The sequence below is a fragment of the Bos indicus x Bos taurus genome, chromosome 11 (genome assembly GCF_003369695.1).
Source record: "Bos indicus x Bos taurus breed Angus x Brahman F1 hybrid chromosome 11, Bos_hybrid_MaternalHap_v2.0, whole genome shotgun sequence".
NCBI lineage: Eukaryota > Metazoa > Chordata > Mammalia > Artiodactyla > Bovidae > Bos > Bos indicus x Bos taurus.
Genome location: NC_040086.1, coordinates 67682635 through 67696014, shown reverse-complemented (window position 1 = coordinate 67696014; position 13380 = coordinate 67682635).

Below are 13380 nucleotides of genomic sequence, written 5' to 3'. Positions count from 1 at the left end.
ATGCTGGGAGGGATTGGGGGCTGGAGGAGAAGGGGACGACAGAGGATGAGATGGCTGGATGGCATCACCAACTCGATGCACATGAGTTTGGGTGAACTCTGGGAGTTGGTGATGACAGGGAGGCCTGGCGTGCTGTGACTCATGGGGTCGCAAAGAGTCGGACACGACTGAGAGACTGAACTGAACTGAGACTTGGAGGGGACCCTATTCCCTCCTCTGAGGCTTGAATCACCTCTACATTGTTCCTAAATATTGTTGCCCACATTTTGCAGGATTACCCTCAGCCCATTCCACTTGTGACAGCTTTGAAAATTCTTTCTTATCCTGAGCAGAAAATTCATCTCCCTGTATCTCTGCCACCTGTAGATTATAGGACCCGCCCTTCCTCACACAATAGCCTCTCAAATGTTTGAAAACCAGCATTCACCTGGCCCTTTTGTCCTAATCCCTCACGAAGACCTTTTGAGCTCCAGCTCTAATTCTGTCCACTGTTCTGTACACCCAGGACTTTGGTTTCCTGCCATCCTGGCTGCTCTGCTTTCCTCTCAGAACAGTTTGACTTGTAAATTTGTTCTGCCCTGGAATGAAGTGATCTGGGTGTGGCCTGACAACTGCAGAGAACAGGGCTATCACCTCCCTTATTCCAGTTCCCTCATTTTTTTTGTTACCCTGGGCTGGAGCCTGGATACACAAAGTCCCAAGAACTGAGTGCTCAATTTCTAAGAATTCTGTGGGCCAGTTGTTATAAGCATCCATAATTAAAAGTTAAATTACATAAACTTAAAATCAAATATGTTATAATAAACAGAAGTGAAAATACTTAAAACATCACTTCCTAATAATTTTACTCCATATTACTATTATCTCTTCTCTTGAGGTTATTTACATTGATCTCATTTGTGTGGTGGAAACACCATCATGTACTGGCATGCTCTGGGCTTCCCAGATGGCACTAGTGGTAAAGAACCCACCTACCAACGCATGAGACACAAGAGACGTGGGTTCAATCCATGGCAGGAAGATCCCCTGGAGAAGGGCATGGCAACCCACTCCAGTATTCTTGCCTGGAGAATCCCATGAACAGAGGAGCCTGGTGGGCTACAGTCCATAGGGTCTCAAAGAGTTGGACACGACTGAAGCGACTGAGCACACGCACACACACTGGTGTGCTGCTGCAAATGTCTTCCAAACGGGAAGTAAGACCATGCTGGTAGTTTGAAATTGGCCATTGTGGGAGCATTCACACTACAGAAATTGGCAGGTGCTATAAATCAAGGTGTTTTTTTCCTCCAGAGTGCTAGTTGTGACATTTCACCACAGCACTCCTAAGTGAAAGTGACGTTGCTCAGTCTTTGCAGCCCCCATGGACTGTAGCCTACCAGGTTCCTCAGTCCATGGGATTTTCCAGGCAAGAGTACTGGAGTGGGGTGCCATCCTAGATGCAACCTAAAATCTTAGTTATTTTTGGCAACTTCTGACTTCTTCTGACTCAGATTGGGCTAAGGCTCCTAGCTTCTGCTAAAGAAGTATAACCCATTCTTATTGATACAAGTTAGTTCATCAGACCTTACATTAATAGCTTTCAAATTGCATCCTTTTAGATTCGGTTCATTGATTCTATCATCCAAGTATTCATTATACCTCCAACTTCAGGTCACCTATAAATTTAATGAGCATACTTTTTGTGTATTTATTCTGAAAGCATTTGTGAAGGGAAGAGGGACACAACCCTAGGACTCATCATTATATGCTTCCTTGCAGTTTGATATCAATTTGCTAGTCAGCACTTTCTGCATATAATCTACTGGTTTACTAATTATCATCAAGAATGCCATGGGATGTCCTTGGAGGTCCAGTAGTTAAGACTCCATGCTGCCAATGCAGGGGGCTCAGATTTGATCCCTGGTAGGGGAACTAAGATCCCACAAGCCATGTGGTACAGACAAAAGATAAAAAGAAAAAAAAAAAAAAAAGAACACCAGAGTCCAGTTCATATTTCCCCATCTTGTCTGGAAGAATATCATGAAAATCCTCATTAGATGTCTAACCGATGTTGAAATACTCTCTCTACAAGGAGTTTCCCAAACTACTGGGTGGGTAAACCTGTCAAAGAGGGAAGGAGGTTGTCAGCCTTGGCTGATTCTGAGTAAATTCATTCTGATTCCATTACTTCTTCACCTTGTACTTGAGACTGTTACTCTAGTATGGGTTCTAGAATTCTGCCTGAGATTGAAGTCACAGATTATGGTCTACAATTTTTCTGGCGCTGCCTTCTTTTTAAAAATTAAGACATCCCACTGCTGTATCTCTCTTAATGATGTCCCACAAGTCACTGACAATTGTCTGGTGATCCCATACAAAGTTTTTCTCAAGGCTCTAAGGTATTATTTCTCTGAACTGGGAATTTGAAATCGCTTGGAGCAGCTCTGGACTTTATCACATTTCATCACTCTATCTGGGGCTTCCATCTTCCCTTGCCAAGGTTCATTCATTTGGCTGCTTCTCTGCATCTCACACCCTCGATGTGGAGAAGAAATGGTCTCTGCCACGAAAATCAGAAACAAAGAAAATGGAAAAGCTCTTTCCTTCATATCCCCCGTTGGCAGTGGTCCCAAGATGAACATCCTGTCCTTTACTTGATGTTAGCCATCAAACTTTACTAAAATGACAGCCGTAACAGAACATTTTAGAATAACTTGAGCATATTGGGAGCTTTAGCTTTTCTGATACTAATAAATGTGTCCCACAAATATTCTAGCACACGTAATGACAATTTGATGGTAGGATAGATAAATGATGAGATTCCTAACGTTTCATAAGCTATGACATCATATCATTATCTGAATTTGCAACAGTCTCCCTACCTCCTCAAGTATAGCATGATGTATATTAATCTTTAAATTTTTGATTAATTTGGCCTTGAGGATTTTTCATCTTAAAGTATTTTAGTAAAACACTGTAGATAGTTCTGATATTACAAAATTACAATCAAGGGGAACTGCAAATATGGAAGAACTCAGTACATTTGGGAGCTTTTTTCTTTAATTTTATTTAGTTGATCTTTATTATTAAAAAAAAACTATTAATATAACCAAGTCCTGTTATTCAGCAAGAACAACCTGGAACTTTTATCTGGAACTCTTTAAGTTACCCTTATACACAGTTCCAAAAAATGAAAACAGTGTTTATGAGTTTTAACTCAAGGGCCCTAAACTAAGAGATATGAAGCCTAGGTTTTGTGTTTTGTTCTACTACCAATCAGCTGTACAATCTTGAAAAATCCCTTTGCCTTTTGTGTTCACATCTAAATATTGTTGTAAGTCCCTTCCAGATCTAAGAGCAGAGAGCAGTAAAATGTCCAGCCATGCTGTCTACGGGTTCTTGGCTGTCTCCTCCCACTCTCTGCAGTTGAAGTCAGTATGTGGGTATGTAGGGGAAGAAAAGTTTAAGTTGGGAACTTTGGTAGGAGTGGAGAAGGAGGATGATAGCCCATATCATTCCTCTCAGGTTTTTTACAAGAGGTAATTTCAAAACAAAATCAAGTCAACCTATCAAAACAAGATAATGATAAGGGAGAAAGTAAAAGTTTTTGGCCAAAGCCATCTCACGATCACTTTTTCCTGTCCCCACAAAGCTATCTGAACTGAGATCTTGTTAGTGAACCTTCATTTCCAGTAAATATCACTCACTTAGAACAAAAACGGGAAGCTCCCACATGTAGCCACTGGAAACAGTCCCAGATGCAGGAAGAGGTTTGTATGACATCATCTAGAAAGTTATGTATTAGGAAGGTCTGCAGATTAGAAGAATAGTTCACTTAAGAGTTCTTTTCATTAGGAATTATCCAGTATTTAGAAGTCCCAAGGTTCCTGTAAAACATATTCACTGATAAGCATGTATATTTAACCCATACATTGAAATATATATACATATATATATATACTTTTCTGGAAATTGCACAAATGTTAAATGCTGTTCATGTGTGTAAACATTTGATTAAAGAGTAGGAAAAAATAGACAAATATTATTGTTCTTTTATATGTGAAAAAAGTTTTGTTCATGCTTTTAAAAATGTCAGTTGTTTTAGTAAAAATGATACGTGCTCATTGCAAAATATTGAAACCGATCAGAAAAGCACAAAGAAAATAATAAAAATCCACTGAAGTTTCATGAGCCAGAAATAAACATTGACAGAATTTTGGTAGTCACTTCAGACGTTTTTCTGCGCATATGTATGTTTAATTTTACAGGAGTGGCATGTTTTGTACTTGCTGCATTGTGTTCTTCCTTCCTGCTCAATAATGTCACTAACATCTTTATTGTCACCAAATATAGGTATATGGTATGACTTTTAAGGACTCTATAGTTCTTCATTTCATTTTGTTTGTTACATATAGTTAGTCGATTCCATATGGATGAAAATATAGGTTGTTGAGAAAGAGCTTTTTTAAGCTTCAAAAGAACAGTTATGTAAAGAATGTAGAGTTATGTTAAGTAACATATTTGCACAAGAATCTGGTTTGGTTGTCCCTCCTGCAAAAGCCTGAAATATTATAAATGCAGTGAGTGTTATAGACTTGTAAAATGTATCTTATTTATTACTGAGCTATTAATGCAATTAAATGTTTTAAAGAAAAAAGGAATCATGAAGTACAACTCAGTAGATTTAATAACATAGAAATGTAAAATCTCACAAAGAAAATTAAAAAATAAAATAGAGCTCAGTATCACTAATTATTAAATACATGAAATTAAAACAATAGGCCACTTTTTCACCAATAATTTAAAAGATTTTAATGCTGAGTTAATACATACTAAGTAATGAGTTTGTTTAGTCACTAAGTCATGTCTAACTCTTTTGCAAAGCCATGGACTGTCACCTACAAAGCTTCTCTGTCCGTGGGATTTCCCAGGCAAGAATACTGGAATGGGTTGCCATTTGCTTCTCCAGGTGATCTACGGTGCAGTTGGTAAAGAATCTGCCTGCCAATGCAGAGACACAAGAGACCTGGGTTCGATCCTTGGGTTGGGAAGATCCCCTGGAGGAGGAAATGGCAACCCAGTCCAGTATTCCTGCTTGGAAAATTCCATGGACAGAGCAGCCTGGGGAGGTTATGGCCCATGGGATCACAAAGAGTCAGAAACCACAGAACATACACAGGGACTGAATTCACATACCTATATTGGCAGGAGATTCTTTACCACTGAGTCACCAGGGAGACCTTCAGTTCAGTTGTCACTCAGCCATATCCGACTCTTTGTGACCCATGGACTGCAGCACACCAGGCCTCCCTGTCCATCATCAACTCCCGGAGTTTACTCAAACTCATGTCCATTGAGTCGGTGATGCCATCCAACCATCTCATCCTCTGTCATCCCCTTCTCCTCTTGCCTTCAATCTTTCCCAGCACAGGGTCTTTTCAAATGAGTCAGGTCTTCGCATCAGGTGGCCAAAGTATTGGAGTTTCAGCTTCAGCATCAGTCCTTCCAATGAATATTCAGGACTGATCTCCTTTAGGATGGACTGATTTGATCTCTTTGCTGTCCAAAGGACTCTCAAGCATCTTCTCCAACACCACAGTTCAAAAGCATCAATTTTTCGGCACTTAGCTTTCTTTATAGTCCAACTCTCACATCCGTACATGACTATTGGAGAAACCATAGCTTTGACTAGGTGGACCTTTATTGGCAAAGTAACATCTCTGCTTCTTAGTATGCTATGTTGGTCTTAGTATGTCTATGTTGGTCATAACTTTTCTTCCAGAAAGCAAGCATCTTTTAATTTCATGGCTGCAATCACCAACTGCAGTGATTTTGGAGCCCCAAAACATAAAATCTGTCACTGTTTCCCCATCTATTTGCATGAAGTGATGGGACCAGATGCCATGATCTTAATTTTCTAAATGTTGGGTTTTAAGCCAACTTTTTCAGTCTCCTCTTTCACTTTCATCAAGAGGCTCTTAAGTTCTTCTTCGCTTTCTGCCATAAGGGTGGTGTCATCTGCATATCTGAGGTTATTGATATTTCTCCTGGCAATCTTGATTCCAGCTTATGCTTCTTCCAGTCCAGCGTTTCTCATGATGTACTCTGCATATAAGTTAAATAAGCAGGGTGACAATACACAGCTTTGATGCACTCCTTTCCCTATTTGGAACCAGTCTGTTGTTCCATGTCCAATTCTAACTGTTGCTTCATGACCTGCATAGAAATTTCTCAGGAGGCAGGTCAAGTGGTCTGATATTCCTATCTCTTGAAGAATTTTCCACAGTTTTGTTGTGATTCACACCGTCAAAGGCTTTGGCATAGTCAATAAAGCAGAAGTAGATGTTTTTCTGGAACTTTCTTGCTTTTTCGATGATCCAAAGGATGTTGGCAATTTGATTTCTGGTTTCTCTGCCTTTTCTAGCAGAAACATCCAGCTTGAACATCTGGAAGTTCATGGTTCACGTACGGTTGAAGCCTGGCTTGGAAAATTTCCAGCATTACTTTACTAGCTTGTGAGATGAGTACAATTGTGCAGTAGTTTGAGCATTCTTTGGCATTGCCTTTCTTTGGGATTGGAATGAAAACTGACCTTTTCCCGCCCTGTGGCCACTACTGAGTTTTCCAAATTTGCTGGCATATTGAGTGCAACACTTTCACAGCACCATCTTTAAGGATTTGAAATAGCTCCACTGGAATTCCATTACCTCCACTAGCTTTGTTCATAGTGATGCTTCGTAAGGCCCACTTGACTTCACATTCCAGGATGTCTGGCTCTAGGTCAGTGATCACACCATCATGATTATCTGGGTCATGAAGATCTTTTTTGTATAGGTCTTCTGTGTATTCTTGCCACCTCTTCTTAATATCTTCTGCTTCTGTTAGGTCCATACCATTTCTGTCCTTTATCGAGCCCATCTTTGCATGAAATGTTCCCTTGATATCTGTAGTTTTCTTGAAGAGATCTCTAGTCTTTCCCGTTCTATTGTTTTCCTCTATTTTTTTGAATTGATCACTGAGGAAGGCTTTCTTATCTCTCCTTGCTATTCTTTGTAACTCTGCATTCAAATGGGTATATCTTCCCTTTTTTCCTTTGCCTTTCTTACAAACTTACACAGGACTGGGGAAACAGACTCTTGGAGGGCACCAACAAACTTTGAGCATACCAGGACCCAGGAGAAAGGAGCAGTGACCCCACAAGAGACTGACACAGGGAGACCTTCAGTTCAGTTCAGTTCAGTCACTCAGTTGTGTCTGACTCTTTGCAACCCCATGAACTGCAGCATGCCAGGCCTCCCTGTCCATCACCAATTCCTGGAGTTTACTCAAACTCATGTCCATCAAGTTGGTGATGCCATCCAGCCATCTCATCCTCTGTCATCCCCCTTTCCTCCTGCCCCCAATCCCTCCCAGCATCAGAGTCTTTTCCAATGAGTCAACTCTTCGCATGAGGTGGCCAAAGCACTGGAGTTTCAGCTTTAGCATCATTCTTTCCAAAGAACCTTAGTATCCAGTTAAAAACTAGAGCCTAATGAATATTAGGACTTATTTGTACTCCAGTGGTGATAACATATTTCTGTTGAAAGTATAAATTCATAATAACTTTTCAAAAAGCAAAGCAGTAACATAAACCAAGAATCTTAAAAATATTTATAATCTTTACCTAGTAAACCTACTTATAGAACTTTTTCTTAAATAATAACTTAAAATGCAGACAAAACCTTTATATGAGGAAGGTCACTATATTACTGATAACAAAAATGGAAATAGCCTAAATGTCCAACAGTAAAAGAATATTTAAGCAAATTATGATGCAACCATAAGTCAGAATATCCTAAAGACATGTAAAATTAATTTATGAAGAATCTTTAATAACTAAGGACATATATTGTAATACTAAATGAAAAAAGGATAAAGAAATTTTGTATAGCAATTTCAACTATGTGTTTAAGAAATAGCCTAGAAAAAAGTACACCAAAATATTAACAAGTATTTATTTGGGGTGGGGATATAGGTGATTTTTAATCTTTATATATTTTATTTTCCAAATTTTCTACAAAGACCATATATACTTTTATAACCAGAGAAATAATTTTCTTTAAAACATTGAAGCTAATTGATGCTTTCTAACTGTGGTGCTGGGACTCTTGAGAGTCCCTTGGACAGCAAGGAGATCAAACCAATCTTAAAGGAAATCAACCCTGAATATTCATTGGAAGGACTGATGCTGAAGCTGAAACTCCAGTACTTTGGCCATCTAATGTGAAGAGCTGACTCATTGGAAAAGACCCTGATGCTGGGAAAAATTGAGGGCAGGAGGAGAAGGGGGTGACAGAGGATGAGATGATTGGATGGCATCATCAACTCAATCGACATGAGTTTAAGCAAGCTCCAGGAGTTGTGACAGACAAGGAGGCCTGGTGTGCTGCCATCTATGGAGTCACAGAGAATCGGATAAGACTGAGTGAATGAACAACAACAATACATATTTAATAAATTTTAAAACAACTTCAAATCCTATGTGACATTTAAAACATAACATTTTAAAATCCAGATCCATAGGAGAATTGAAAACCTTAATCTTTTTTTCCAGTTTAGTAAAAATCACGGGTTTTACGTGTCTCTGTCATTTCTAAGTGTGAGACTTTGCTACAGAATGGATGTTTGTGTCCTTCCTAAATTCATATGTTGAAATCCTAAAATCCAGTGTGTTGGTATCTGGAAGTGAGGGCTTTGGGAGGTGATTAGGTCATGATAGTGGAGCCCTGATGAATGGGATTAGTGCCCTTATAAAAGAGAATGCACAGAGCTCCCTACTCACTTCTGCCATTTGACAATACAAGAAAATGGACCAAAAACAGGGTCCTCACCCAACCACTCTGGTACCCTGATCTCTGACTTCCAGCCTGCAGGACTGTAAGAAATCAGTATCTGCTGTTTGTAAGTCACCCAGTCTCTGGTATTTTGTTATAACAGCCTGAATGGACTAAGACAGACTTTGGATGAGTTAACTAATCACCAATCATCTGGGTCTCCCATAGCTTCAAAGTCTTCTTCATTTCCCCTGAATCTACAAATCACATCTGTTAAGTTTCATTTTAATTTCCTTTTAAGGCAAAATTCCTTTATTCATTTGTTTCTGAACCTACTATTCTGAAACCCAATGCATTTTAACATTAATATATTTATTATTTACAAATAGTCACATTTCAAAACAAATTTGAGGCAGTAAATGTTAGTAAACTAAATGTTAGTTTAGTAAACATTTAGTTTACTAACTGTTTCATCTTTTAAAGCATTTTTCATGGCAAAAATACACAAACAAAATTTACCATTTTAATAATTTTTAAGTTCAGTGGCTGTAAGTACATTCACATTTTTGTACAACCATCACCACCATCCATCTCCAGACCTTTTTCTCATCCTCAACAGGGACTCCTGTTAAACAGTAACTCCCCAATCTCCCCTATTCCCAGCTCCTGGTAACCACCATTCTACTTTTTAACTTTGTGATTTGACTCAAATAGGTAACTCAACTTTGTTTGGTGTTAAGCCCTAAGTAAATTTCTTCTCTATCTTGGTTGAGAGCTCTGCTAGTTTGAAAGAGCCAACTTTAAAAAATCCAAATGGGACTTCCCTGATGGTCCATTAAGAATCCAGCTGCCGGACATGCCCACTGGTTCAGTGGTTAAGAACCCTCCTGCCAGTGCAGGGGACGTGGATTCCATTCCTGGTTGGGGAAGATTCCACATGTCTCGGGGCCACTAAGCTTGAGCACCACAACTACTGAGCTCTGCTCAAGGGCCTGTGCTCTGCAACAGGAGAAGCCACCACAATGAGAAGCCTGAACACCTCAACTGGAGAGTAGCCCCCACTCACCACAACTAGAGACAGCCTACTTGCAGCAATGAAGACCCAGCACAGCCAAAGCTAAAGAAATTAAATAAACAAGAAGAAAAAAAATCCACCTGCCAATGCAGGGGACGAGGGTTTGATCTCTGGTCTGGGAAGATCCCATATGCCCCCAAACTCTAGAGCCCACATGTCTCAACTGCTGAGGCCCCATGCCTACATCAAAGAGTAGCACCTGCTCTCTGCGACTAGAGAAAGCCCACACATAGCAACGAAGACCCAGTACAGCAAAAAATAAATAAATAAATAAATTTTTTTAAAGTTCAAATGTTTCTTACATAGAGGTGACATTTATTTACATCCCCCTTGGAAGAGGAAATGGCAACCCACTCTAATACTCTTGCTTGGACAAGTCAATGAACAGAGGTGCCTGGTGGGCTACAGTCCATGGGGTTGCAAAGAGTAGGACAAAACTGAGAGTGCACACATAACATTCACATACAATAAAATGCATAGAGATACTTTAAAATATACAAAACTTTACCTATTTTATGTGACTGTATATGTGATAATATATCATCAGCATGATTAAAAATCATGAGACTCATGTGCCATTTTATTTTGAAGTCATATTATACCCTAAATGAAATAGCAGAATACAAATCTATATGCTGTGATTCACTATGCAAAAAGAATGCCTTTGTATAGAATAAGACTGGAAAGTAAGAACATAGGAAAAGAAAAATGGCTTACTTTTAGAGTGATATACTTTTTGCAATGTGACATTTTGAAAAAAATTATCAATGGTGTTATCAAGTTGGAGAACACATAGTTTTTGTTTGTAAGAGGATAGCAGAAAATAGATATTAAATTCACAGATTAATAAAGTCGAGGAAAAAGGGCTGATATTATTTTGTATCTCAATGTTCCTAGAAAATCATTCCCATAAAAACTTTTCCCAAGTCCAACCAATTTAAATGTGGAAAGCATATTTTTTCCTCTCTTAAAAAAGACACAGAAATAATTGAGTACCCCTATAGAAAGGCTGACCCAGAAAATGTACATTATACTTCTACGCATCCAGTACATTTTCCTTCATTATTTTGCCCAGGAACAAAAACAAATGGAAATAGATTGCTCTTATCAATTCATAATCCTCCATTTCTATCACAGTTGGTTCCCATTGGTTACACATCAGAATAGAAATAGAAAAGAGTGAGATGGTGCTTTTTGCCAGTTTCTCAGATGACTTTCTAAAGAAGAAAGTTGTATATGGGTGGATGGTATAAGAACTTGAGATGCTGAAAAGGCAGAAAAAGACAGTAGAATCTGTTTCTCCTTGGCACAGAGCCCAGATTATCCTGCTTATCTGAAATTAAACCCAAATCCTAAAATTTTTGAATACCTGCTGTCAGCTTCCTGCATATGGGCCAGAGTTCCCAGAGAATGTTAGCTAGAGTGCTGACCGTACTAGGGAACACAACAGATGCTGGCACACACCACATCACCACGTAACTGTTTTCATGTCCTACCAGCAGCTCACTGATGTGCTGACAATATCTCAGGTCGATTCAACAAACACGTCTTGGACGCCTTCTTTGTGCTGGGCTCAGTATGAGAACCATAGTAGAAAGCTGGCTGGCCCCATAGCTCTACTGGCTAACCTTAGGGATGACACAGAGCAAGAACATTGGCATGGGCCAGGTTCAGTGCAGTCTCCTGTTTGCGTGAGTGCTTCAGTCTGCAGGGAAGAAGAACCGCAGCAGAAGCCTTGCCGCCCACAGCCATGATTGAGGCTAGGCCAGCTGAGCAAAGGGGGAAAACGTAGAGAAGTCAGCTCCCACCAGGAAGGCAGGGATCAGTGAGTTTCTCCTTTGCATTTTTTATTGTCTCTGAAAAGATTTATTATGTACGTCAACTGATCGTATAGAAAAAAGAAAATAATATACTGAGTACCATATATTTACCAGCAGCTTCATCTCACGCTCCCACCACCAGCTTCATCCCACATCTCCATAAATGTTTCAGTCTTTTTTAAATGTTTCAGATTTTTTAAAAAGAAATAAAGTAATAACATGGTTGGAACATGAATTTCTTCCCCAATCCATTTCCTTCCCTCAAAAGGAAAATGAAAGTATTAGTTGCTCAGTTGTGTCCGACTCTTTGTGCCAACTCTTTGCAACCCCATGGACTGTAACCTGCCAGGCTCCTGTGTCCAAGGGATTTTCTGGGCAAGAATACTGGGGAAGTTATCCATTCCCTTTGCCAGGGGATCTTCCCTACCTTGGGATCGAATCTGGGTCTCGTGTATTGCAGGCAGATTCTTTACTGTCTGAGCCACCAGAGAAGCCCTCTGTCCTCAAGTGAAAGTGAAAGTGAAGTCGCTCAGTCGTGCCCGACTCTTTGCGACCCCATGGATAGTAGCCTGCACCAAGCTCCTCCATCCATGGGATTTTCAAGGCAAAAGTACTGGAGTGGGTTGCTGTTTCCTTCAAGGGTAACTATTATCCTGAAAGTGGTGTTGTCATTCACTGGCATGCTTTTATACTATTTCTATACATGTAGATTATCACCAAAATACTGTTTCATTTTGCAGTTTTTGAAATGTGTGTATTTATATAAATGAAATTAAACTGTTCTTTATTTCTTAGAGAATTTTTTTCACTCAGTAATATGTTTTACATTCAACAATTTTGATCCATGTAACTGCAGTTCATGAATATTCCACAATTGATCTCCAATCTATAAGTTTCTAATTGCTTTGTTCATAATGTGATTTTTTAAATTTATTTATTTTTAATTAAAGGATAATTGTTTTATAGTATTGTGTTGGTTTCTGCAAAACATTTTGTTTGCTATTAAAAACAATGCTTTAAGACCGAAATCAGATTGATTATATTCTTTGCAGCCAAAGATGGAGAAGCTCTATAGAGTCAGCAAAAACAAGACCAGGAGCTAACTGTGGCTCAGACCATGAACTCCTTATTGCCAAATTCAGACTTAAATGGAAGAAAGTAGGGAAAACCACTAGACCATTCAGGTATGACCTAAATCAAATCCCTTATGATTATACAGTGGAAGTGAGAAATAGATTTAAGGGCCTAGATCTGATAGATAGAGTGCCTGATGAACTATGGAATGAGGTCCGTGACATTGTACAGGAGACAGGGATCAAGACCATCCCTATGGAAAAGAAATGCAAAAAACAAAATGGCTGTCTGGGGAGGCCGTACAAATAGCTGTGAAAGAAGAGAAGCGAAAAGCAAAGGAGAAAAGGAAAGATATAAACATCTGAATGCAGAGTTCCAAAGAATAGCAAGAAGAGATAAGAAAGCCTTCTTCAGCGATCAATGCAAAGAAATAGAGGAAAACAACAGAATGGGAAAGACTAGAGATCTCTTCAAGAAAATCAGAGATACCAAAGGAACATTTCATGCAAAGATGGACTCGATAAAGGACAGAAATGGTATGGACCTAACAGAAGCAGAAGATATTAAGAAGAGGTGGCAAGAATACACAGAAGAACTGTACAAAAAAGATCTTCAC